Raw genomic sequence first — 12,529 nt, 5'->3', positions numbered from 1 at the left:
GGATTGTTCAAATAAGCGATTCTGTTGGATGCAGAGGGACTGAGTGAGAATGAGCTCTGGCCCAGCAACACCCATTTGTTTCCTTGGCTACCATCTCCTCCAGCCTGTTCTATGCCCAACAACAGAACAGGCTTCTTTACACCCATGGTGCTCCTCCAGCTCTGACTCTGATCCACAACTTCAGTGGCTCCCTATTGCCACTGAAAATGCTCATGCCCCTTCCCATACCTTCAAGGCCCTGCTCTCTCCTGCCCGACTGACCCCTCCTGGAGTCCCTGCAAAGAACTCTCCTTCTTTCCCCTCTGTCCATCCTTTGGAGCTCCGATTAAGCCCCACCTCCTCCAGGAACATTCCCCATCCTCCTGCAATATGGACCCCTGTGTGCCTCCTGTCAGTGTCCCAGTTAGTCCATTCAGCTCTCAGGGTTTCTTTGAGAATTTCTGGGGCCTGTTTTAGAGCTCAGGCTCTGGAAGAACAGGAACCGAGTCCAGAAACAGAACCAGCTTGTGAATGTGACTTGTTGAAGTCAAAGGAAGAGAGGCTGACAGGCCTCCCAGCCAGAGAAGAACTTGGTAGAGGAAGTCTCTCCTTTGTGGGGACCAGACCCCCTAGAACACACCAGCTCAGAGAAGTCGGGTGTGGTGCCCTCGAGGGAGAATCCATGCAGCAGTTCCTCCCTGGCTTCCTCCCCTCCCCACCCTCAAGTGTGGAGCCAGAGCCCAACTGACTCAAGTGGCAAGAAAAAATGCCCCCCTCGCCCCACCCTCCCCCCACCAAGCTGCTGCACATCTGTGCCCAGACAAAGCCAGCTATTAATCCTTGCCTTTGTGTGAGTGTTTGGGTGTTGAATTCCACTTGGATCTGCTGGCTTTTGGAAGGGGAGATTGGAGGGGATTTAGTGAAGACAAAAGGAACCCACTATGGGGAATGGTGGGGGGCAGGGGAGCTAAGAAACCCAAGTGCATTCACTCTTAGCCTGGTGAGGGTCCTGGGAGTCCAACTTTAGCTAGAGCTGAGTGGGGAACCCAAAATTCCCAGGGTCTGAGTCCGGAAAAGGGACCACTCCCCAGAATAAAAATACCTGCTTCTCAGGGCCTGGCAGCAGCCTGCCTTTCACTGCAGATGCTGCCCAGGGCAGTGGCCCCAGCCTAACAGGGCCTGACCCTTTCAGACTGGAGCAGCCCATTGCCCAAGTGAGTCCAAGGGGGAGAGACAGGAGGAAATAGGGACTAGGAAGGAGCCCGGAGCCTCAGACACTGAGTCCAGATGGAGAGAGAATCTCAAAGCCACCAGAAATCCCCAGCTGAGTCAACAACACAGCAATAAAGCCAGAGGGCCTGTGGCAATGTGGCTGCTCAAGGCCTGGGTTGGGCTCTCAGGAAGAGTTCTTGGGTACCTGGTCCCAGGCAAAAGTTAAGTATTCAGGGAAAACGGTCCACACAAATTCTATCTTTGGCTCAAGCATCAAACACATAGAATAGCCCAGAACAGGATGATAGTGCATGCGTGCGTGTGTGCGTGCGTGTGTGTGTGTGTGTGTACAGGGTCTTAGAATGGTGGGCAAGTCTGTGGGCAACACCGCCCCAGCAGGTGTTGTTTGATTAACTTACTTAGCAGAAGCTCTGGTCTAGTTACCAGATTGCTAGGAGAGCAGGCTGGGGTATGAATTGAAACACCCTGACCTGCCCCGCCCCTCCTACTTTGTTAATTTCATTTAGAAAATGAGATTTCCCCATCTGTGGGTGCTTGATTCTAAGCTCACCGAGTTGTCAAGTTACATCAAGTACAAGTGACTTCAACTCTATGTGGGTGCGGAGACACACCCCCTAAAGCTTCCTCCCCCTTTCTCCCCTTACCTGAAATGTGTGGTCATGTCATGTCATGTCATCCATTAAATAGTTGGCCAAACTACTGCACTGCAGGGCCCAGTTCTGGCTTAGCTGCTGGGCAGCAAATGCAAAATGTGGTTGCCTATTGACACTTGTGTTCAACTAAGCTTCTGGGCTTATTTAACTGTGTTCTAAATAGTGTTGGTACATCCACAGCTATTTTATTCTTTCTCTACCTTCATTCTAAAAATAAGAGAGTAAAGTAGAGGCATTCATTCATTTATGCATCCATTCCTTCAGGAGAGGAGAGGGCAAGGCCGGCTCCAATGTTCTCCCAACTCTTTCTTGGTCTTTGGGGTAGGGAACTTGGGACTCAGAGGTGCTCCACCTGCTGTCGTAAAGGCACCCTCCTCCCATCACAGTTTCTGAGGACCTGGTCCCAGGCAACGCCACTCTGGAAGGCAGGGGAAGAATAGGAGGGGCCAGTTCCTGCCCCAGGGACTGTGGCCTCCTCTGAGTTAGGGAATGGACCCAGCTTCTCCAACTTCCAGATGGGGCCTTTTGGAAGCTCATACAGCCACTTCCATTCCTGATGTTGTCCGAGGGCCTCTGACTGTTGCTGAGCTGCCTCTGTGTCTGGTTGGCAGGCCCACTGCTGCACTGACCATGGAACTCTGCACCTGGTGTAGACCCCGCTCTGCACTAAGGAGCCAGAGACCTTGCGGGCAGCTTCCCCTCTGGGCTGACAGAGAGGGGCTTGGAGGCATGGAGATGGTCATGGGGATTGATTGAGAGAACTGGTGAGTGTGGAGGTTTAGAATCCCTAGGTCCCACATTGTTGTAAGGCATAGACAGCGACAAACAGTGGCAACATGAGCTCAGTGCCTTGGGCATCTCAGTTCTGCCACTACAAGTGGGCTGTGATGAATGGAATTGGGGTGGGAGGAAGGATCAAGAGGGGGCAACAGGACACTTAAGGGATGCTGTGACAGGGCAAATGGGGGAGAAGCTGGGGTCAGAAGTCCTAATCAAGTAACAGGTCTAGGCACGGAGTCCAGGACAGGCATTCTGGAATCTGTGGCTCTGGGCGTGGCTTCGCTCTCCACCTGCCCTCTGAGGATGGCTGCAGGTGGCCTTGCTACCATCACAGCCCTTGGGTAGGTAAGGCTCTGGCTTCCCAAATTAAACGCAGTCAGGGTGGCATTTACTGAGTGTTACGTGTCAGGCAATGTGCTAAGTCCTTGACATTGTACCATTTCAGTAAAGCCTCATAACCACCCATGAGGTAAATACTGTTATTATTCCCATTTGATAGCTGTGCACACAGTAGCTTGGAGAAGTCAAGGGCCTGATCTAAAGTCACATGGCTACACACCACTGGGGCCAGGACTTCGGAACCCAGGCTGCTCTCTACTCAGTTGAGGTTCTCTCAGACCTCTAGATCTTCCTCTTCCTCCCCAGCTCCACCTCCTTCAGCCTTTCACAGCCCAGCAGCATGGAAAGGGCCTGGAAGAGGAGGGAGAAGAAGTCCAGTTTGAGGCTGTATTTTGGCTCCTTGGTCAAAGGTGGGGTGCGGAAATAAGGGTGGAGAGTCTGGGGATTTTCTGGAGATTTCGCTGCACCAAGATGTTGACCGTTTCCTCCCAGAAGAAAACATGAGCAAACTGCTCTGGAAAGTAAATTTTTTAAATTAAAAGTAAGTTTTTCCTTTTGACAAACACAAATGCAGTATATCCTTTGCAGGGGAAAGCTAGAAAATACAGAGAAGCAAAAATAAAAATATAAAATACCTTTGTAGTACACAAAGGTTATGACTACTAAAATCTTGCTTTTTTTTTTACACAGGGTGTTACTCTGTCACCCATGCTGGAGTGCAGTGGTACAATCATGGCTCACTGTGACCTTGAACCCCTGGGCTTAAGGATCTTCCTGCCTCAGCCTCCCAAGTAGCTGAGACTACAGGTGTGTGCTATCATGCCTGGCTAATTTGCAAAAAAAAAAAAAAAAAGAAAGAACAAAGAAAAGAAAATTACAGAGACAGGGTCTGCCTATCTTGCCCAGGCTGGTCTTGAAGTCCTGGCCCCAATCAACCTTCCCTCCTTAGCCTCCCGAGTCTTTCCAGGATTACAAGTACGAGCCACCACATCTGGCCTGCATATATTTTTGCAAACTCTTTCCTAAGTACCGACACATACACACATATACTTTTCATATTCTTCTATTTTTTTTTACTTCTATTTCATGGAAGGACATTATTTTTTTAAAAGCAAAAATGCTATTATTTGGAAACTGCTTCTTTTTTCACTCAGTAATTTATCTGAACATCTTCCCAAATCAGGACATATTCATCGACTCTATTACATTCAGTGATTGTGTGGCATCCTGTTTTATGGCAGCACCGTAATTCATTGAACTCATTTCCTAATGGTAGATATTTAGGAATTTCCAATTTTCTGTTCCTGCTAAGATTAACAGTTCTAGCTAAATCTCAGTGCATCCTTATAGAATCTTAATGTGAAATTGATGGATCTAAAGGTGTATATTGCCCAACTGCCCTCAGGAGAGATTGTAGCTATTTATTCTCACAGTGTTTGAGACTCGCCACAGCCCCACCCCCAACACACACACAAACGCGTTGTTGTTGTTCATGGGAATATTCTTTCGTTAGAAAAAAAAAAGGGTTGACAACTTGATACATGAAATGCTATCTCATTATTGTTTTATTTAGCATTTCTTTAATTATTAATTGGGGTCAACAGGTTTTCATGTGCCCATTAGCCATTTTTATTTTGTCTTTGTGAATTGCCCATTCATGTCTTTTGTTCATTTCTCTGTTGGATATTCTTTCTAACACAGTTGTCTTATTTTAGGTGAGTCATTCTTAGCTCTGGCATATTAGAATCGCCTGGAAGACTTTTTAAAACACACACACCACACGCGCACACATACACACACCCCACACACAAGGAAAGCAGGCAAGAAAGCGTCCCATCTCAAGATAAATATTTGGTGGGGCATGGGTATGAGTATTTTTTGAAGTGTTCTTGTGCTTCTAATTTGCAGCCGTGGTTGAAAACCACTGTTATAAATTAGATTTCTCCCACTGTCTGGCTCCAAATGCTTTCATTGCAGAATCTATTCTCATTTTGTTGACACCCAGTTTTCTCTTATGAAAAATGGGCAGCAGAACTGCAAAGCAACACAGCACCCCCTCCCAAATTCTGCAAATCCCATGGGGGAGACCGAAGTTTCGGGAAGGAGGGTGAGACAGACGCTGTGGTCAGGCTGTTTGCCAGGTGGATTGGGAAAAATTAAAAGAGCTTTCTCAAGCAATGAGACTTGCCCTGTAGACAGTGTGAGCTCTCAGTGGAGGAGGAGACAGCTGGGGTCTTATGGGACATTTGCTTCTCTGTTGCACCCAACTTCAGATACATAGCAATCTTACCCTTTCGAGGACTTCGAGGCTGAAGATTAGCACTTTATCTGAGGCAGTTCATCTCCTTTCGTGAGAGACTGGAGAAGTTTGGGCCCAAGGAACTGAGTCCTTCAGGAGACAACCTGTCGTGACATCAGAGGAATCCCTTGGGGGTACAGGGACTCCTCCACCACTTCTAGCCCTCTTGAGGGATTTATGACATTCTCAAACTTACTTAAATTCATTTGTATTAAAACACACAGGAGCCACTCCCCTTCCTCTTCACCTCTGTTCCACCTCAGGGCGTGGGGTCCCACCTGGGGGACAGGATGAATGAAAGGGTCTTTCAAGTGTTCAGTCAGGAAGGTCCCTGGAAACCCCTAGGCTGGCTCAGTGCCCCTCCATGTTGGAGACTGCTGAGGCCTCGTGGAGGATGACAGCAAATTTGGGTCCTCCAGGTGCTGTTGCTCCTGAAGTTGGAAGAATATGGTCAACGGCCTGAATCCTACTAGTCCACTTGGTGTCAGTGTGCGGTCCTGGGCCTCAGTTTCTGCATCTGTAAAATGGAGATAGTAATGTTGATAGTCAAGGTTACTAACAGGACTGAAAACACAGCACATACAACACTGTAGCTGCTTGATTAATGCCAGGGGTGCCCTGTGGAGGTCCTTTCATGCCCTCACCCTCTCCAGTCAGGGCTAAAGGTTTTGAGTTTAGCTCCAGACTCTCCATCCTTTCTGTTTTCTTCTGAGATGGAGTTTCACTCTCGTCGTCCAGGCTAGAGTGCAATGGCTTGATCTCAGCTCATCGCAACCTCCTCTGCCTCCCGGGTTCAAGCAATTCTCCTGCCTCAGCCTCCCAAGTAGCTGGGATTACAGGCATGCTCACCATGCCTGGCTAATTTTGTTAGAGGTGGGGTTTCACCATATTGGTCAGGCTGGTCTCAAACTCCCGACCTCAGGTGATCCACCTGCCCTGGTTTCCCAAAGTGCTGGGATTACCCGCGTGAGCCACTGTGCCCGTTGACTCTCCATCCTTTCATCCCCAAGTCATCCTCTACTCATTCCATTGCCTCAGGGGTACAGGAGGCAACCCCCACTCAACCGGTCCCCCAGCCTCCAGCACCGTGCAGCACCTATGCTAGAAGCTATGCCCCTTGGCTGGCATCCTCTATCCTCTCTCCCACCCTCTCCCTGTGAACCCCAAGCAACCTCAACCAGTTCCTCGCTACCCTTGCACTTTGCTGCCTAGACTTGACTTTAGACATTCTATTGTAAATTTAATTTTTACTGAGCACTTACTCTGTGCCAGGGACCATGTTTTGTATTCATTACCTTATTAATTACTCACAAAAACCTTTCATTATCCCATTTTACAGATGGGAAAGCCAGACTAGTTGGTGAAAACTGCCCAAAGCTACAGGGGCATCAGGGAGCAGAGCTGGTACTCTGACCCCATCCCGCTTTACTGACCTCCTAAGTGCCAGCTCCCAGGAAGCTTAGATTTCAGGGGATGTCCTCTGTCCCTCCCCTGAGCTCCCACTGCGTCCTACTCCTCTCTCTCGTCCACACTTGCCCCACCCTGCCCCACACTGCGATTTTCTGGCTACCTCTTATCTCCACTGACCGTGATGAGTTCCTCCAAGGCAGAACACATGTCTTTGTAGTTTATTCATCTTTGAGTCTGGCACAATGCTTAGAACATTGCAGGTTCTTAAATTATTTTTCTAATTCAAAAGTAACACGTGCTCATTATGGAAAACAGAAAAAATAAAGCAGAAACCAAATATCACCTATGAACCCATCACCCAAAGAAAATCATTGTTAATATTTTGACAAACTTTCTTCCAGTCCTTTTTAAAAATGTATTTTTCCTTAGGCAAATAATACGTATTTTGCATAAAGTAGGTATCATACAATACCATTTTCTATGCTGCTTTTCACTTCATATCACGAGCAATTCTCCATGTCATTAGAACCGTTTTGAAAATGGGATTTTTTGATGGCTGCAGATTGTTCTCGCATGTGACTGAGCACTCTTCTTTAAGCTCCTCCCACATTGTTGGGTTTTTCTGTTTGTTTGTTTCTGAGACAGAGTCTTGCTCCATTGCCCAGGCTGGAGTGCAGTGGCTAGATCTTGGCTCACTGCAACCTCCACTTCCTAGGTTCAAGCGATTCTCCTGCCTCAGCCTCACAAGTAGCTGGGATAACAGGTGCCACGCCTGGCTAATTTTTTGTATTTTGGGTAGAGACGGAGTTTTGCCATGTTGGCCAGGCTGGTCTCGAACTCCACCCCCCTCCTCCCAAAGTGCTGTGATTCCAATTGTGAGCCACTGTGCCTGGCCTATTGTTGGTCATTTAAGGCCTCTCTGATTATTCCCATGGAAGAAATTCCTGAAGTAGAATTGCTGGGATAAAGAAAAGGAGTATGTCCAGGCTCTTGACAGCACAACTGGCCCTGAACAAACCCCTGCTCTATCAAACCCTCTCCCATCCTCCCCAAGCAGACCAGCCAGAAAGCCCCATCTTCTGGGGTCCTTCTCTCATCCCTAATCCCCAGCCCCCAACCCCCTACAACCCATTCAAAGGCTTAGAAGCAGGTGAGAGGGTCACCTGGAAGATGGTACTTGAGAGACCTGGCTGGCCTAGCCCAAATCTCCCCTCACTGTGATCCGTACTCCACCATCAGAATCATCCTGAGTCAAGGGCAGGGTGATTCAAAGGTTGTTGGCTGCAAAATGGACTTCTGGTGGGAGACACTGTGCAGTAAGCCAACAGTCCTTAACAAACCATGGCCTTAACCCTCCCTGTCACTAGGTTAAGAGCAGAGACTTGGGTCTCAGGGGATGGGACACATTATAGAGTTATGAATGTTAAATTTTATTGTAAATATTACGTAAACACATTTTAAAATATTCTGGAAAAAAGACAAAAAGTTATGGTCACATCTTTTGAATTATTCCACATTTTTTCTAGGTGGAAAAAGAACGGAAGTAGTTCCTTCCTAATGGGAATAATCTTCAGTGAAGGTTGAAAGTATCTTCAAATGTATCCCAAACCTTCTGGGATAGATTTTCACTCAACCTATAAATGACATCCATGAAGCAAGGGTCCATGTTCCCATGTGAGCCATGCCAGGTGCTGTGAGCCGCTCAGAGACCATCGACAATAGAGGGTCAGAGTGCTTTTTCAGCTCCATTGTCAACAACTTGGGAGGTAATCTAAACAGATACTAAGTGGATCAATCCTTTGAGGAAATCTGTGTCAATTTCCAAGTCACTCCTGGTCATCACCCAGAAAAGACCATTTTTATTAAAGAACCCCAGGGCTGCCTGCAGGAATCATTTTCCCTGTGTCACCAGTCAATAATCAGCAGGACACCCTGCTATTTGAGGGAACAAAGGCAGGGTCGCTGTCCACGAGGGGCTCAGTCCACCCTCCGGCTCTGTCCACCCTCTGGCGGGGTCTAGGCTCCAGAGCCAAGGTTCTCAAGCTTCCACAGCGTAAAAACCGCCTGGAGGTCCACAACACCCAGTCTGCTGGTGCAGGGGTTCTGATCTAGAAGGTCTCGGGTGGCTACAGGAGCCGCATATTTTTCCACCGAGGTCCCTGGGGATGCGGCTCTTGGCCCCAGAACTGGGCCCAGGAGGTCAGAAGGAGTGACCGCAAGGCGCGGCGCCGCGGGGAGACGGCCCGGGCTCAGATCCCAGGGTGGAGGCGAGGACGAGCGCCCGGCAGAAAGGGCGGGGGGCGCCGAGGCGCCTGGAGCGGCCGCTGGGCCTCGGGAGCGCGACGCGGAAGCCGCCAGAGGCCGGAAGCGGGGGCGCCCTCGAGCGGGCGGGTGGCGGCCCTGCGGCTCCGGGCGGTTCGGCGGGGCGCCGCGGCGCGGCCGCCCGCAAGCTCCCAGGCGCTGGTCCAGCCACTCCGGCCGGCTCCTGTGGCTCCGGGGGAGCGGCCGAGAGTGAAGCGCGGAGAGGGCGTTTCGGAGGCTGCTGGGGCGGCAGCTCAGGTGGCCTCTGAAGAGGGAATGGAGCTTCACCCTGCCCCCCAGAGCGCCCGCAGCCCGGGCCCCCCGCATCCTCGCGTCCTGAGCCCAGCGGCCAGAGCCGGCCGGGCGCCCCCTCGGCTTTCCAGTCCTCGTGCGTCCCCCGGGGCCGAGGCGCAAGGAGGGACGGCCGGCTGAGGCCTCTCACGCCTTCGCTCCCGAGTGTCCAGGCGGATAGGGTCCCTGCCTCTCCAACCCCTCCTCTCCCCTGGCTTCCTGACACCCGGGCACAGGGCGCTCCTCCTTGGCCACAAGAGACAGAAGGCTTCAAACGCACACCCCCACACCCCAACCCTCTCCAAACACACTCTGGGCGCTGGCCACTGGTTCTCCTTCCTCCTTCCTTCCTTCTTTCTTTTTGTCTTTTTTTTTTTTTTTTTTGATAGAGTCTTGCTCTGTTGCCCAGGCTGGAGTGCAGTGGCACGATCTCGGCTCACTGCAACCTCCGCCTCCCGGGTTCAAGCGATTCTCTTGCCTCAACCTCCCGAGTAGCTGGGATTACAGGCGCCAACCACCACGCCCGGCTAATATTTTTGTATTTTTAGTAGAGACGGAGTTTCACCATGTTGGCCAGGCTGGTCTCAAACTACTGACCTCAAGTGATGCGCCCGCCTCGGCCTCCCAAAGTGCTGAGATTACAAGCGTGAGCCACCTCGCCTGGACCTTTTCTTCCTTTTTTTTTTTTTTTTTTTTTTTTTTAAGAGAGGAAGATCTCGCCCCTTACCCAGGTTGGATTCGAATTCCAGGGCTTAAGCGATCCTCCCGCCTCAGCCTCTCCAGCAGCCAGGACTGCAGGCGCGCGCCACCTCGCCCGGCGTAGCTACCCGCGTTCTATCCCCAGCGCAGCTCCTTAGAGCTGATGACCTTTAACAGCTCACTTCACCTCCCTGTCCTCAGTTTCTCCTTCTTGAAACGAACTGGGTTAGATGGGGATGGTTTCTGAGGCTCCTTCCAGCTCAATTGTCCACCTTAAAGGTGTAAGTGGCAGAGGGTGGAACGGGTCTGGTTCAGGGAGGAGAGCTGGGGGTAAAGGCAGGCCAGGGACTGCGAGGTGGGTGGAAGAAAGGAAAACAGGAGGCAGGAGAGCGGGGCATGGAGGATACCTTTGCCAGCCTAGCCTAAGAGCAGGCTGGCAGAGCCCCAAGAGCCTATACCACGGAAGGCCCCCATGGGAATCCCCTCACTCTCTGGGTGCCTGAGTTTGCAGAAATCTGTTTGCCAGAGAATGAGGGAAGGAACAGGAAGGAACGTGCCGGCAGGACTGGAAAATCCAGCTGGGCAGGAGATAGCTGTGGCTGCACCTCGCACTGGAGGCTGAAGCTTTACTTGGCTCTGCCCTTGTGTCACGTGTCAGTAAGGCTGCTAGACCCCAGGAAGCCCCGCCAAGGGAAGTGACTACTACCGGGCTGCAGGCTCCTGTGCAGAATGTCTAGTAGCCTTTATCTTTGGGGCCATACACATGTGCTTCCAAGGGTAGGCAGATGACGTTCAATATAAATCCACTTTCCCATACATTTACTCAATGAGTTCAAAGATGCTTTTCGTTTACAAGCTTGGTGGCAGCTTCCAACACATTAACCCAAAGGCCTTCATGCTCTCCCCAGCCTACCCCTTTGTCCCTCTGCAGAAAGGGAACCTCCTGCAAAATGTCCAGATGGTTCAAAGAAGTATATATAACAGGCTGGTTGCAAGTGGCAGGAACGCCCCTCTAAGTAGTTTAAAGACGTGTGTGTGTGTGTGTGTGTGTGTGTACATGCGTGTGCATGTATATAATTTATTTTCTGCGCAAATAATTTTGGTAAAGGTAATTAACTAAAGGTAAATAACCTTTACCAAGAGCAGGGATGTGGCTGGGCCCAGAATGCAAGACTCTCCAATAGCAGCTCCCAAGCTTAACAAGTTAAAGTCACACTGCAACTTTTCTCCAAAATTCTAGTTAAAGGCTGAGGCCGTCACCAAGCAATTGTTGCCAAGAACTCAGGATGTTGTGGTTGGAGGGGCCTGCGCCAGTGGTCCACTTCTGAACCAATCAGCAGGGCCCGGGGGGTGGGCCATGTTCTGCTTACCTCACAGCTTCCACACCCGCAGGGTTTTGGGAACCGGAGGCAGGTGGACAGCCCCAGGAGTCATAATGAGAAGAAATGCTACCTCGGTGCAGTGGACGAACGTGCAAACCACACAGAAAGTTTGAAAAAGGTCTACTGTAGGCTTTGCTTTCTGGTTATGGCTCCAAGATATAAAGTGCCTCACACTCCGGCACTGATGAAGTCCATACGGTTCCTAGGCTGACACCCACCAGTCGGTGAATGGGAGAGCTGGGACCAGAGGGCTGACTTGACCTGTTCAGCAGGAGTGCCCAAGGCCTTTGTGGGTGGTGGTGCAGGTTGTGCGTGTGAATAATGAGGGCAGTTCATCATGACTCAGGACACAACACCTTGGCGATCTTCAGAAACATTAGAAACAGAGCTTCCCAAGTACCTACTAACACGCCACCTCTCTGGAGGTAATCGCTGTGCTGTGGCTCTTAATGAGCCACTCTCCACATGGCCTGAGGCCTGGCACTGTGGGGATTCCCTCTGTCCCTGAGTCACGGGCCTCTGCTACTGAACTGAATAGGGACTGGGTCAATGACAGCGGGACAGCTGGCCCAGTGGCAGGGTTGGGGTGGGGGCTGCTGGGAAGCTGCCCTGTTAATCTCTCTCTGCCATAGAAGGCACTCCTTGGGTGACCCCTGTGACTTTGATGCAGAACAGGGAAAGAGAGTGGGTGTTAACCTTGAGCCTAAGGCTCCTTCTCCACCTGTGGGACTGTAAGCCACCTCTCCTGGGCTGAGGGCTCTGGAAGGAGGCTTGGCTGCTCCTCAGCACTTGGGGAACGGTTTTTCAGGCACACACACTGGAGCTCCATAACCTCCCAGATTCCCACCGCCCCTGCTTGACTCTTCCCCTGTCTCCCCTTCCTGGAATGACCCCTCTGAATTCCTTTGACTGTTCTCTGGTTGTCAGTCTGACAGTGAGAGGTGTGTAAAGCATGAGGTGACCTTGGGCAAGTTGTTCAACCTTAGTGTTATCACCTGTAGAATGGAGAAAACAAGACTACACACTTTGGAGGTAATTGTATGTTCCAGTGAAATAACAGAGCTTGAGAGGTCCTGTAGGCACATGGACCTGGAGCCAGACCCTCTGGTTCAGATCTGTCCTGCCATGCGTTTTGGGGCAAGTTACTTTTCTGTGCCTTAGTT

The 12,529-nt window shown here is 50.6% G+C and overlaps 1 long non-coding RNA gene across 1 annotated transcript; it reads right to left on the bottom strand.

Annotated features, from left to right (window-relative positions):
• Positions 1 to 2,104: 2,104 nt before the first annotated feature.
• LOC119627250 (uncharacterized) lies at positions 2,105 to 11,581 on the bottom strand. Its single transcript, XR_005243370.2, has 4 exons — positions 11,116 to 11,581; positions 5,480 to 5,800; positions 5,275 to 5,387; positions 2,105 to 3,335 (listed from the first exon to the last, which is right to left on the bottom strand). It is a non-coding gene; the product is annotated as an uncharacterized lncRNA (long non-coding RNA).
• Between the last annotated feature and the right edge of the window lie 948 nt (positions 11,582 to 12,529).

The sequence above is a fragment of the Chlorocebus sabaeus genome, chromosome 14 (genome assembly GCF_047675955.1).
Source record: "Chlorocebus sabaeus isolate Y175 chromosome 14, mChlSab1.0.hap1, whole genome shotgun sequence".
Classification (NCBI taxonomy): Eukaryota; Metazoa; Chordata; class Mammalia; order Primates; family Cercopithecidae; genus Chlorocebus; species Chlorocebus sabaeus.
The sequence above is the reverse complement of the archived record's forward strand: the minus strand, read 5'-3'. Positions and strand labels throughout refer to the sequence as shown.